This window comes from Oryctolagus cuniculus, chromosome 12 (assembly GCF_051225735.1).
Source record: "Oryctolagus cuniculus isolate XC-2025 breed Fujian yellow rabbit chromosome 12, ASM5122573v1, whole genome shotgun sequence".
In the NCBI taxonomy this organism is placed as follows: Eukaryota; Metazoa; Chordata; class Mammalia; order Lagomorpha; family Leporidae; genus Oryctolagus; species Oryctolagus cuniculus.
The window spans coordinates 5,758,720-5,770,938 of record NC_142878.1 but is presented as its reverse complement, the minus strand read 5'-3'; positions in this window follow the sequence as shown (position 1 = coordinate 5,770,938).

Sequence of the window (12,219 nt, the reverse complement as noted above, 5' to 3'; positions counted from 1 at the left end):
GTGGGCATGTGATGATAATGAAGAATTGACATAAGAGGTAAACAAGGACCAGACATCTCCCTCGACTTTGTGGGCTCTGCAAAGAACTTAGTGCTTTCCTCTGAGAACAACAAAAACCACCGAAGTCTCTTAGCGCTGGACAATAATGTGATATATTTGAATTTTGTATGGAGTAAAATTGAAAAGGGAAATATTGTGCACTTGCTGATGGAAATTAAAAATTGTACAACTAATCTTAAAAGTGTGGTGATATTTTATATTTATTTTATGATCCGGATATTGCACTACTAGGTATCCAGGCAAAAGAAGTGAACATGGGTTTACAGAAACACTTGTACATCAGTGTCCATAGAAGCATTATTTATAACTAAAAACAAAACAAAACAAAAACAAATGTTCATCAACTAGTATGTGGATAAGTAAAATGCAATGTATTCATATAATCTGCAATGATAAAGTACTTATATATTCTCTATTGTGGATAAATATGAAAAACACTATACTTAAAGAAGCCAGACACAAAATGCCACTTTTCATATGAGTTATTGCACATGAAATCTCCAGAAAGCAGGTCTATGTTGATGGAGCATAGATTAGTGTTTAGCAGGAGATGGATGTGGTCAAAATGCAAAGTGACTATTAATGGACACAGAAATTCTTCTGGGATTAATAAAAATGTTCTTGAGTTGTACTGTGTTCATAGTTACACAACACTTTAAATTTATTAAAAAATGAATTTCACAGTAAAAATATTTGAATTTTATAATGCACGAATTATCCCCCAACAAATTATCATGTTGTTGAATGATGAATGAATGAAAACATAGATAGGTAGATAGATAGATGATAGATAGATAGATAGATAGATAGATAAGATAGAGAGAAAAGCAAATTGTGCATGTAAAAATACCAATTAGGGGGCATTGTCACAGTCTAGGTAAAAGGTGATCCCTAAGACTAGAGTGGTGGTATACCTTAGAAAAAAATAGATTTGAGAAATATTTAGGAATAATTGTATTCAAATGCCGCATGCTCCTTTTCACCTTTGCCCCTACATGGTTAATACTGGGGTCCCTAGGAGTGAATGAAACACTATCACCCTTTCAGAGGAATCGAATGTCTTCTCTCCTTTGAAACCTTTTCTGACTCACCTTAACTGTATATGCAAAAATCTTCCTTGAAAATTTCTATGCTAGTATTTTTTGCACACTTTTGCTTAGGTGTCTATCAATCCCACTTGACATTGTTGTCAAATAACTGGATATTTGTGTTTTCCATTTTGCTATAGCATACCTGTCAGACATGAGTAATTGATTCCAGTATTTCCTCTTGATGAGTCAAGACACCTGTCAATACAATGCCATAGGTAGCTTCCAACCAATTGGCATTGGCTACCTCCATAAAGTTGATCTTCCATTCCCACTCTTGATTTCAATGTCTAATTATATATGCATCTTATTTGTCTCTGTGTCCCTTACATCACTTATGTAGAAGGGATGCAAGTTGGGAAGATGCTCCCAGATATATTTACACTTGAGATTCAAAGCTGTTTACTCATACCTCCTATACCTTTCTTTGCATTGGATTCTGATCATCACTCTCATGTAGCAAGAAATTTGCTGGCTATTCCAGTAATTTCTAACCATTTTTCCTCTTAAATCCTGTATCTGGCTGAGTGTAGGCACAGTCTATAGTCTTCCACCACAATATCAAACTCCAGTCCATAATGAGGCTTGAGTTTCACACAATAGTCTTTATATTTTAGACATCATGCCTTTGAGAGCTAAAGCTTTCTAAGTCAGGCATCAAGATAATGATTTTGTTATTTATTTCTTTGAACCAGCTACTTTGGTGACTCATTTTTCTCCCTAACCCATGCTATTATACACTAATCCACACATTACTTCCTTTCAATACAAATGACATTCGCTGTTTACTTAGGATGATTTTGCAATATGCACATTAACAAAGACTTTGTGAGCAAGAAGAATACCAGTTATTCAAGCAACTTTAAGAAAACAGCTGAGTGGTAGACCAGCTTAGCAGGGTGTTAAACATCCATTAATAATGGCAGGGAGACAAACATGAAGCTTTTGAGTTTAGTTCAGATAAGTACTCCCAGTTCAGGGCTCAGTAACAGGAATTCTGGTTCAGCTGGAGAATATGATAGGCAGACATTTTTATACCAGCATATGTAATAATTATTCTGATGCAATGCATATTAAAATTATGATCAATGTTGAACTTGGTGGGATAATGCAGGTCTCAAATTCTTAACCCTGTGGTTGTTCATAATTGCATTTCTCAGATCACATGTGTTGGTTATTGGTTCATAAAATATAGTCACTACAGCCTACCTGAACCCCTTACCCCTGCACATAAGCACACACACACATTTACAAACTTTAGTCAAACTAACGCCCTTCCCAGTATCAAAATCACCACTCCCTTCAGTTTTCATGGACTCTCACCCAGCTCCTCCATCACTCTGTGAGTTCTTTGGAAACACAGATGCTGTTGTTGATTTCATATTCTAGTATCATCTCTTCCTCTTAGTTGCTCAGCTGATGTTACTCAAAATTTGTTATATAAAAAGATATTTATATGCTAATATGATGATCATGTCTTCATGGCTTGTGGGAAATTTTAGAAACTGTTAAAATGGTTAGTTTTCTAGAGTTTCACATAAAATCAATTTGTTTTTCTGATTCATGCTGAGTGGCTTTCGTATATCTGCCACAGTGATGGTCACTTACACAGATTTTTCTCAATTTGGTACTCACAACACATTTATGAAACCACTGCTATGATTATAGATATGAAAAGTCAACCTCATCAAAAACTCCTCCATGGCCAAGCAGACCACTGCTTTAGGCAAAAAAGCCCAGATTAAAATGTGGGTCCTGCTCCTTGAACCCAGAAGTTCCATTTCATTTCATTTCTAGAAAAATGCAGATTTTCTCACACCACTTCCCAGAAGAGAAAACAAAAATTTTCATTTGGTTTCTTTTGTACTTTTTCTTTCTTTTCCTGTTGCCCTGATTTAAAAAAAAATGCAAGGGGAGAATGTTTCTCAAAGAGGTTAAGATACTGGTTGAGATGTCAGCATCTCATATTTAGTGCTGGTTTGAGTTTCAGCCCCCTCACTTCTGATCCAACTTTCTAAGGTGAGTCTTCGAAGGCTCCAGCACTTGGGTCCCAGGGAAATTTGGATGTAGTCCTGATTCTTGGTCTAGTCCTGGATGTGGCAGGCATTTGAGGAGTGAGTCAGTGGATGGAAGTTTTCTGTCTATTTCTATACCTTTCAAATAAAGTGAAAATAAATACCAATTTTAAAATATTTATTCTATTTATTTGAGAAGTGTTGGGGGAAGAGGGAGAGAGAGAGGGAAAGAGAGGGAGAGGGAGGGAGAGAGAGGGAGATAGAGGGAGAGAGAGAGAGAGAGAGAGATCTCATCTGCTGGTCCACTCTCCAAATGGGTACAATGGTCAGGGTTGGGCCAACATAATCCAAAAGCCTGGAACCCAGTCAGGAGCTCTTGGTGGTCAGTAGGAACCTAGCCTGCTGTCTCCCCGGGTATGCAGTAGCAGGAAGTTGGAATCAGCAGCAGAGCCAGGACTTGAATCCAGGCATTTAAGTATGGGTTGCAGACATCCCAACATGTTTCTTAACCACTGTGGCAAATTCCTACCTCTTATGCATTATTTGTAAAAATTAAATCTGTTGACTGGTTACTGAAATCAATATCCCAGTGTTTTCTTTGTGTTGATGTCACAAATCTAGTTCATCAGCAAATCACATCACCTGCACTTTCCAAACCCATGCAGAACCTCATCCCATCCTCACTTGCCCTGCTATCCCGCCGGGGAACTAGGCACCAGTAACTCCCACCTGGTTGTTACAGTGCTACTCCTCTCATCCTGTACCACTGTATTTCTTGTGCTCCTATGCACAAGTCTCTAAACAACAGAGGGTTTCTTCAAAACCCCAGTAAGATCATGTCAATCACTGCCATGAATTCCAGAGACTTCCCAGCTCACTCATACTGAAAAAGCAGATCTTCCCAATAGTTCAGCTTGCTGTCCCATCTCTAGCCATCTCTCCGACGGCATCCTCTACTGCTTTGCCCAGTGTGTATGCAACCTCAGCCACTCCACCTCATACCTACTCCATGGCATTGGCTCATGCCATTGTGTGTGGCTGGAATATTCTCTCTCAGGGCAACTGAATGGATTGTTTTCTCACTTCTTCCAGGTCATTGATAAACTCTCCAATTTTAAGAGATGCTCCTTCAACTGGATATTTTAAATTATTTTATTATTCTCTTTTATTTTTCTCTGAAGCACTTATCAATGTCTGATGTGCAATATATTTTTTTAAAGATTTATTTATTTACTTGAAATTCAGAGCTGCACAAAAAAGAATGAGAGAGAGGGAGCGGGAGATCTCTCATCATTTGGTTCACTCCTTAAATGGCCACAATGACCGGGGTTGTGCCAGGCCAAAGCTAGGAATCAGCAGCTCTTTCTGAAACTCCCACATTGACCCAGAGAACCAAACACTTAGATCATTTCCTCTGCTTTCACAAGGACATTCACAGGTTCCTGTATAGGAAGTAGAGCAGTTGGGTCTTGAAGCGGTGCCAATATGGGATGCTGTCATGGCAGGCAGTGGCTTTACCTGCTATGCCACTATGTTGGCCCAATTCCATTCACAACCACATCTCTGGGACCTGCATCACTGCTTTGCACTGAGTAAGAATCTGATAAAATCAGAAACTCTTAAATACATCCAAAGTGCAATAATGCCCCACCTATTTCCTTCAAAAAATGAAGAAGAAATTTTGAAATAATCTGGGATGGGTTACAGTTTCAACTAATGGGATGGAAAGGATACCCCTGATGTTTGATTTCTTTATCACTGACTGGTCTCTGTGTTTGAGAATGCAGTTTCCTCTTGCACCGATTGCTTCCAATCTTCTGAGATATGGATTGGAGCTGAGACAAACTCCAGGTTAGCCTTAGACTCTAATTATGGGTTTCTCCAAGAAATTTATACCCAGTGTCAGACAAGCTCAATTTTACTATTACAGAAATAAACTGCACAATAAGGAGAAAACCAATTGCAGTTTTCCTTTATTTTCTACCAATGGCGGGGTACAAATTTTATTGGAAATAAGTAAAAAAAAGTCTGTATTTTTATTGTGTATTCTAATAATCCAGCTGCTGAGTTAGTTATTTGTGAATTTCATCTAAAATACTGAAAACTTGGAGCTTTGTATTGGGTTTCAAAGTATGTATTTTTAAAAACAAAAAAAGTGGGAGAACAATTTAGAATATTCTATAAAAATGATTAATGACATAATCAAGCCAAATATATTAAAAAGTGCCAAAAGATAGATCTTTCTCTAAGTTATGATAGTCTGTAATAATAAGAATCAGGGTTTTTGTGTGTGTGTGTGTGTGTGTTGTTTTCAAATTCATATATTCATGGGGCCAGCGCTAGCGGGTGAAGCCGCCGCCTGCAGGGTCAGCTTCTCATATGGGTGCAGGTTCAAGACCCGGCTGCTCCACTTCCAATCCAGCTTTCTGCTATGGCCTGGGAAAGCAGCAGAAGATGGCCCAAGTCCTTGGATCCCTGTATCTGCATGGAAGACCCTGAGGAAGCAGCAGGCTCCTGGCTTCGGATCGGTGCAGCTCTGGCCATTGCGGTCAATTAGGGAGTGAATCAGCAGATGGAAGACCTCTCTCTCTCTCTTTCTCTCTCTCTGCCTCTCCTTCTCTCTCTGGGTAACTCTGACTTTCAAATAAATCTTTAAAAATTCATATATTCATTACGGGTGCATTCAAGACTTATATATTCCATAAATACTATATTCAGCATATAATGTGCTGATAACATATAAAATAAAAAAAAACAAGATCCTGGATTTCAAGGAATTTATAAACAAGATAGAAAGATCAGTCACTTTCATTATTTTTTCTTATTAAACATCAAGTACCAAAAAAAATTACGGAGTGAACCCTGAGAGAAAGCCAAGAGTGAGGTGATGCATTTAAGGTAGAAGTCTCTATGACTGAGACGGAAGTTTAGTTTGGTTCATCTACTACACACTGGAATGCTATTTAGCCATAAAGGAACATATTATTACTATTTGCAACAACATGGATAGAAGTGGAGATCATTACTTGTAAACACTATAAGCAAGGAACGGGAAGATAAGAACTCTATGATCTCTAATCTAATCTAAAAAGTCTATCTCACAGAAGTTCACAGTATAATGGTGGTTAGCAGAGGCTGGGTAGAATGGGGGACAGGGAGAGGTGAGGAAGATTTCTTTAATGGGTTCTAAGTTACAATTAGATAGGAGTAAAAAGCTCTTGGTGTTTTATTGCACAATAAGGGGACTATAGGTAATGATCATGTAGTGTAAATCAATCTCTCACTCACACCTTTCCTCCCTCCCTTTGTCTCATCCTCCTTCCCTCCCTCTCTTTTTAAGAAATGTGACAAAAGAACTTTAATATTTTTGTATTTATATTTATTTCAAAAGCAGAGAGACAGAGAGACAGTGATCTCCCTCCTGCTGCCTCAATCCCCAAATACTGGCTAGGGCTGGGCCAGGCCTAAGCCAGTAGTTGCAGACTCAATCCTGGTCTCCCATGTGGGTGGCAGGTATCCAGCTGGGACTTGAACCCAGGTACCAATATATCCCAAATAGTATTGGTGTCCCAACATGGTATCTTTTTAAATTTTTTTTTTTGACAGGCAGAGTGGACAGTGAGAGAGAGAGAGAGACAGAGAGAAAGGTCTTCCTTTACTGTTGGTTCACCCTCCAATGGCCACTGCAGCCGGCGCATCGTGCCGATCTGAAGCCAGGAGCCAGGTGCTACTCCTGGTCTTCCATGCGGGTGCAGGGCCCAAGGACTTGGGCCATCCTCCACTGCACTCCCAGACCATTGCAGAGTGCTGGACTGGAAGAGGGGCAACCGGGACAGAATCCAGCGCCCCGACCAGGACTAGAACCCGGTGTGCCGGCACCACAGGCGGAGGATTAGCCTATTGAGCCGTGGCGCCAGCCCCAACATAGTATCTTAATGGCTAGGCCAAACTCTTTCTCATTATGATAGTTTTTAAAAAATTTTCTGTTTTCATCATAAAGAAATGTTTAATGTCTGAGGAGACAGATGTTTACCCTGATTGAGCTTTATACTATGTAAATCTATATATCAAAATATCACAAGGTACCCCATAGCAATGATGTGCAGTTTTTATTTATCAGATAAAATTTTTTTAAAAAATTAAAAGCAGCAAAAGTTGGACACTTGGGTGTGCAAGTTTCACTCAGGATATTGACTGATTGTGGGTAGCACTGTAGAAATGGGGATGCAGGCCCGCATTGTGATGTAGCAAGAAAAGCCACAGCCTACAACACTGGCATCCTATATGGGCACTACTCAGGTCCCTGCTAATGCACTTCCTCTCCAACTCCCTGCTAATCACCTGGGAAAAGCAATGGAAGAACTGGCCCAAGTGTTTGGGCTCCTTCCACCCATGTGGGAGACCTGGATGAAGCTCCTTCCTCTTAGTTTCATCCTGACCCAACCTTGGTTGCTGTGACCACTTGTGGAGTAAACCAGCAGATGGAAGATATCTCTCTGTCTCTCTGTCTCTGTATCTCTCTCTGTCTCACTGTATAATTCCAACTTTCAAATAAATATATATTTAAAAAGAGAGAAAGAGAAAGAAATGGTGCTGTAGGCATATGTGTTGGAACATAACAGTCACTACTCTGTCTTCTTTTCTCTAATCTCCTGCAAATTCCTTCCCAGACTTCTCTGTTATGGCTGGGTGATCACTCTGTACAAGGTCATTTGTTTTTCCTTTGAAATCCATTGCAAACCTTCCTCTTATTGGGAGGCATCCATCATTCAGGTACCTTCTTCCTGTCAGGTGTAGGAGATGGACCGCTGTAAGAGATGCTGTGACTTTCCATCCATAGTCCTTCCTGACTCAGGTTTAGTAACTGTGGTTCTTAAATTATTAACCTCAGATGCTTTCTTGTCCAGTTTCCCCACTAAGCTCATGGACTGAGACAAAACTTGCATTCTGGCTTTATTTCCTCCTTTGAGACACCCTGCTTAGCACAGCATCTGCATGGAAGTACTAGATCATAAATATTAATTCAAATAAATAAGTTGCTTTCTATCAAATTGTGCCTTAAATATCTGACATAGAATTTCACCTGCAGTGACTAGGGAAGTATTTAAGGAAGCAGTTTATGTTTAATAATTCAGCAACCCTTAGGTGAGTATGTTTTGGCAGTTTCAAATATCTCAGTGCAGTAGGAAATGGGGGCAAGTTCATGCATGTGCGACACAGGTTTCCAAAGGATTTTGCAAAAATGAGTAATTTATTTTATAATTATTGCCTGCATTGTTGTTCTCCATATCTTCAGCAAGGTAGGCTGAAAGACCTTGAAGGGAGTTCACATTATGAAAAATTAAAGACGTGAACGAAGAAAGATAGAAAAAGGGAATATGTAAAAATATGCTTGTTCAGTCTTGCTACTATTTCCTGGAGTCAATCGTGGTTTAAAACATAATAAGCAGACCCCAGCTTGTCATACCTACTTTTCTCCCAGGGGTTTGAAACTGTAATGAAAGCATTTTAACTCAGTGGTAACTGGATTAGAGTAATGCAAGAACCTGCCACCTTGGGACCTCCTGCTTGTGTCTCGGCTGAATAAACGTGCATGGAAATTGTTTTAAACTGATGGCTGTGCAAGATCACAAGTTATAGTAATGTTGACAGTCTCAGCTTGGAACCTGGCAAAATCGCGAAAAATGTGGAACAGGGATAGAAAACAGCTCGTTTGCTGACATGAAAGCAGCGCTCTGAGGTTTAGATGTACAACCTTTGCAGGTCAATGGTGACAATATTTGCAAAGTGCCATGAGCATCTCTACTGCAAATGGAAACAACTTAATACGAAGCCTTGCTGCAAATCTAAAGCCACTTGATTTCTTTTCCAGCCTCCAGTACTTGGAGGAAGCTATAAGAAGTTTCTCAGACTTAACATGTGCGAAAGGATACTAAATCTTCCATCTCCTGGAGACTGGGTAGGAAATGAAAAGGTGGAGTTGTCACATTCTCTCACAACTGAATAGCCTAGAAATAACCCAACCGGCTCACTCCCTTCAAAGTGGCTGTGCTGCTGTGTGGGTTCCGTCTTCATTGTTTCACAGGTTGATTGTTCGCTGTCACACAGGCAGGAGATCTGCTGGCTAAGACAAGGAAGGAGAAGGAGACTTTCCATCTTCCTTATGAACATTCACAAAAAGTTCTGGTGAATTTACCGCCAATGAACGTGGCAGCTTGTCTGTTTCCAAGAGCCCGGCTTTGGAGAGGCACCAAATTGCTCCTGACACAGAGCAGTCAGAGTGTGCATTTCCACATCCTGTGACTGCATCTTGGCATCAATTTCAGCAAAGTGGGCACAGGAAGGAGGATTCAGAAGACACTCAGACTTAGTGATCTTATTGTCCACCATTCAGAACATTTATAGGCATCCATGTTTGAGCCCTAGATTTCTGGGTTGTTTCCTGAGGTGATGTAGTTGGAGTCCATCTTTCTGTAGAAGATTCCTTGAGTCCATAGAACTGGAAAAATAGCTCAAGTCATGAAACTACCCATTTTAACAAGAATTCCCAAAAATCACATGGTTCTTTCTACCTCCAAGCAGGATAGGCAGTAGGACTTGCTATGTGCAGAATAAGTGAGGTTCAGCGATCAGGTGAGTCGTAGGTATGGCTACAACTGTGGATCTTATTCGCCATTACCCAGGAAAAGGTCCTGCACATGGTAGATGTTTTCATTCACTTTGATGCTTGTGAAATTGGATCTTAATAAATCAACAAGCAGTGTGGGAATACTTGCCTTCCTGTCCATCACTCTCTTAACAAGAATGTCATTATCCACAACTACTTAGGAAATTCATTTATTTGTTTATGAGTTTGTATTTCATTCCCTTGCATGAAGCCTGTGAAACCTTCACAATTTATATTTTGTCAAGATTTAGAGAGTTTGGACTAACCATCTTTTTCACACATGGTGTTAACTTGGTTTTTTATTTTCCTTATGTTTCCAATTGGGATTAAAAGAAGTAAAGTATTTAACATTAAACTGGAAAGGCAGGCCAAAGCTATCTGTGTTTTCTCTTCAATTTTGAAGCAGAGATAATGGCTTGCTATTGACCAAATTGAAAAACAAGGAGGCCGGCGCCGCGGCTCACTAGGCTAATCCTCCGCCTAGCGGCGCCGGCACACCGGGTTCTAGTCCCGGTCGGGGCGCCGGATTCTGTCCCGGTTGCCCCTCTTCCAGGCCAGCCCTCTGCTGTGGCCAGGGAGTGCAGTGGAGGATGGCCCAGGTGCTTGGGCCCTGCACCCCATGGGAGACCAGGAAAAGCACCTGGCTCCTGGCTCCTGCCGTCGGATCAGCGCGGTGCGCCGGCCGCAGCGCGCCGGCCGCGGCGGCCATTGGAGGGTGAACCAACGGCAAAGGAAGACCTTTCTCTCTGTCTCTCTCTCTCACTGTCCACTCTGCCTGTCAAAAAAATAAAAATAAATAAAGAAAGAAAGAAAGAAAGAAAGAAAAACAAGGAGCCAGCACCATGGCTCACTTGGCTAATCCTCCGCCTGCGGCACCGGCACCCCGGGTTCTAGGCCTGGTTGGGGCGCCGGGTACTAGTCCCGGTTGCTCCTCTTCCCGTCCAGCTCTCTGCTGTGGCCTGGGAGGGCAGTGGAGGATGGCCCAAGTGCTTGGGTCCCTGCACCCACATAAGAGACCAGGAGGAAGCACCTGGCTCCTGGCTTCAGATTGGCACAGTGCCGGCCGTAGCAGCCATTAGGGGAGTGAACCAACAGAAGGAAGACCTTACTCTCTGTCTCTCTCTCTCACTGTCTATAACTCTCTTTCTCTGTCTCTCTCTCTCACTGTCTAACTCTGTGTGTCAAAAAAAAAAAAAAAAAAAAAAAAAAAAAAAAAACAAGGTTACAACCTTAGCATTATAGTATTATTATTATCTTCTGTTTCTTTCCTTTTTTTTTTTTTAAAAAAAGATTTTATTTATTTGAAAGTCAGAGTTACACAGAGAGAGTAGAGGCAGAGTGGGGGAGAGAGAGAGAGAGAGAGAGAGAGGTCTTCCATCCATTGTTTCACTCCCCAATTTTCTGCAACGGCCGGAGCTGGGCCGATTTGAAGCCAGGAGCAAGGAGCTTCTTCCAGGTCTCCTGTGGGTGCAGGGGCCCAAGGACTTGGACCATCTTCCACTGTTTTCCCAGGCCACAGCAGAGAGCTGGATTGGAAGTGGAGCAGCCAGGTCTCAAACCGCCGCCCATAAGGGATGCCACCACTACAGGCTGCAGCTTTACCTGCTACACCACAGCGCTGGCCCGTTTTTTTTTTTTTTTTTTTTTTCTGTTTTTCCATTTGAGTGTGTGTTTATAATATGTTTTTCCACATTTTTACACAGAATCCACTTTCTACTCCATGAAGAAATCAGAAGCAGTGACAATAGATACCAAGCCAACCCCAAATCTCCCAAGTATACTCAGAACAAACAACTATTCGAATGCTGTACAATGGACACAGGAAGCTGGTGTATTCAGTATCTAAGGAGATTTCTCTTTCTTTCTATTTTTCCTTTTTTCCCCACAGTGGAAGCTAGAACTTTATTACAAAACCACAGATAAGTATATCAACTGTTAGGATGCTGGCCCAGCAGAACACAAGGAAATAAGAGATAAGGGAATTTGGTCACATACAAAAAGTGTTGTGGGATTTAAAGCGAATGACAGCAGATAAGCCTTTTTCTGAGTTTCTATTAAAAATGTACTAAATAAGAAATCCAAAAACATCCTTTCTAGGCCAGCACTTTTGTTCCTATATTGCTCATCGTAAATGTATAGACTCTTCACCAAGGAAGTGATTCTACTCACAGTCGCAGAAAATACACTTCGCTGGAGTCATGTTAAAGACACAACAACTTCAGACTGATGCCCTGCGAGTTTTTGATTAAAGTTCAGCATTTGAATAAATAGACTTTATTTATACACTGTAAAGAATTAGTCCCATAAACTTTCTTGGAGACCTTGTAGTAAAAGCAGGAGTGACTTAATAAAAATCACCAGGAATCAAAACACTGATTTTTAAAAAAAA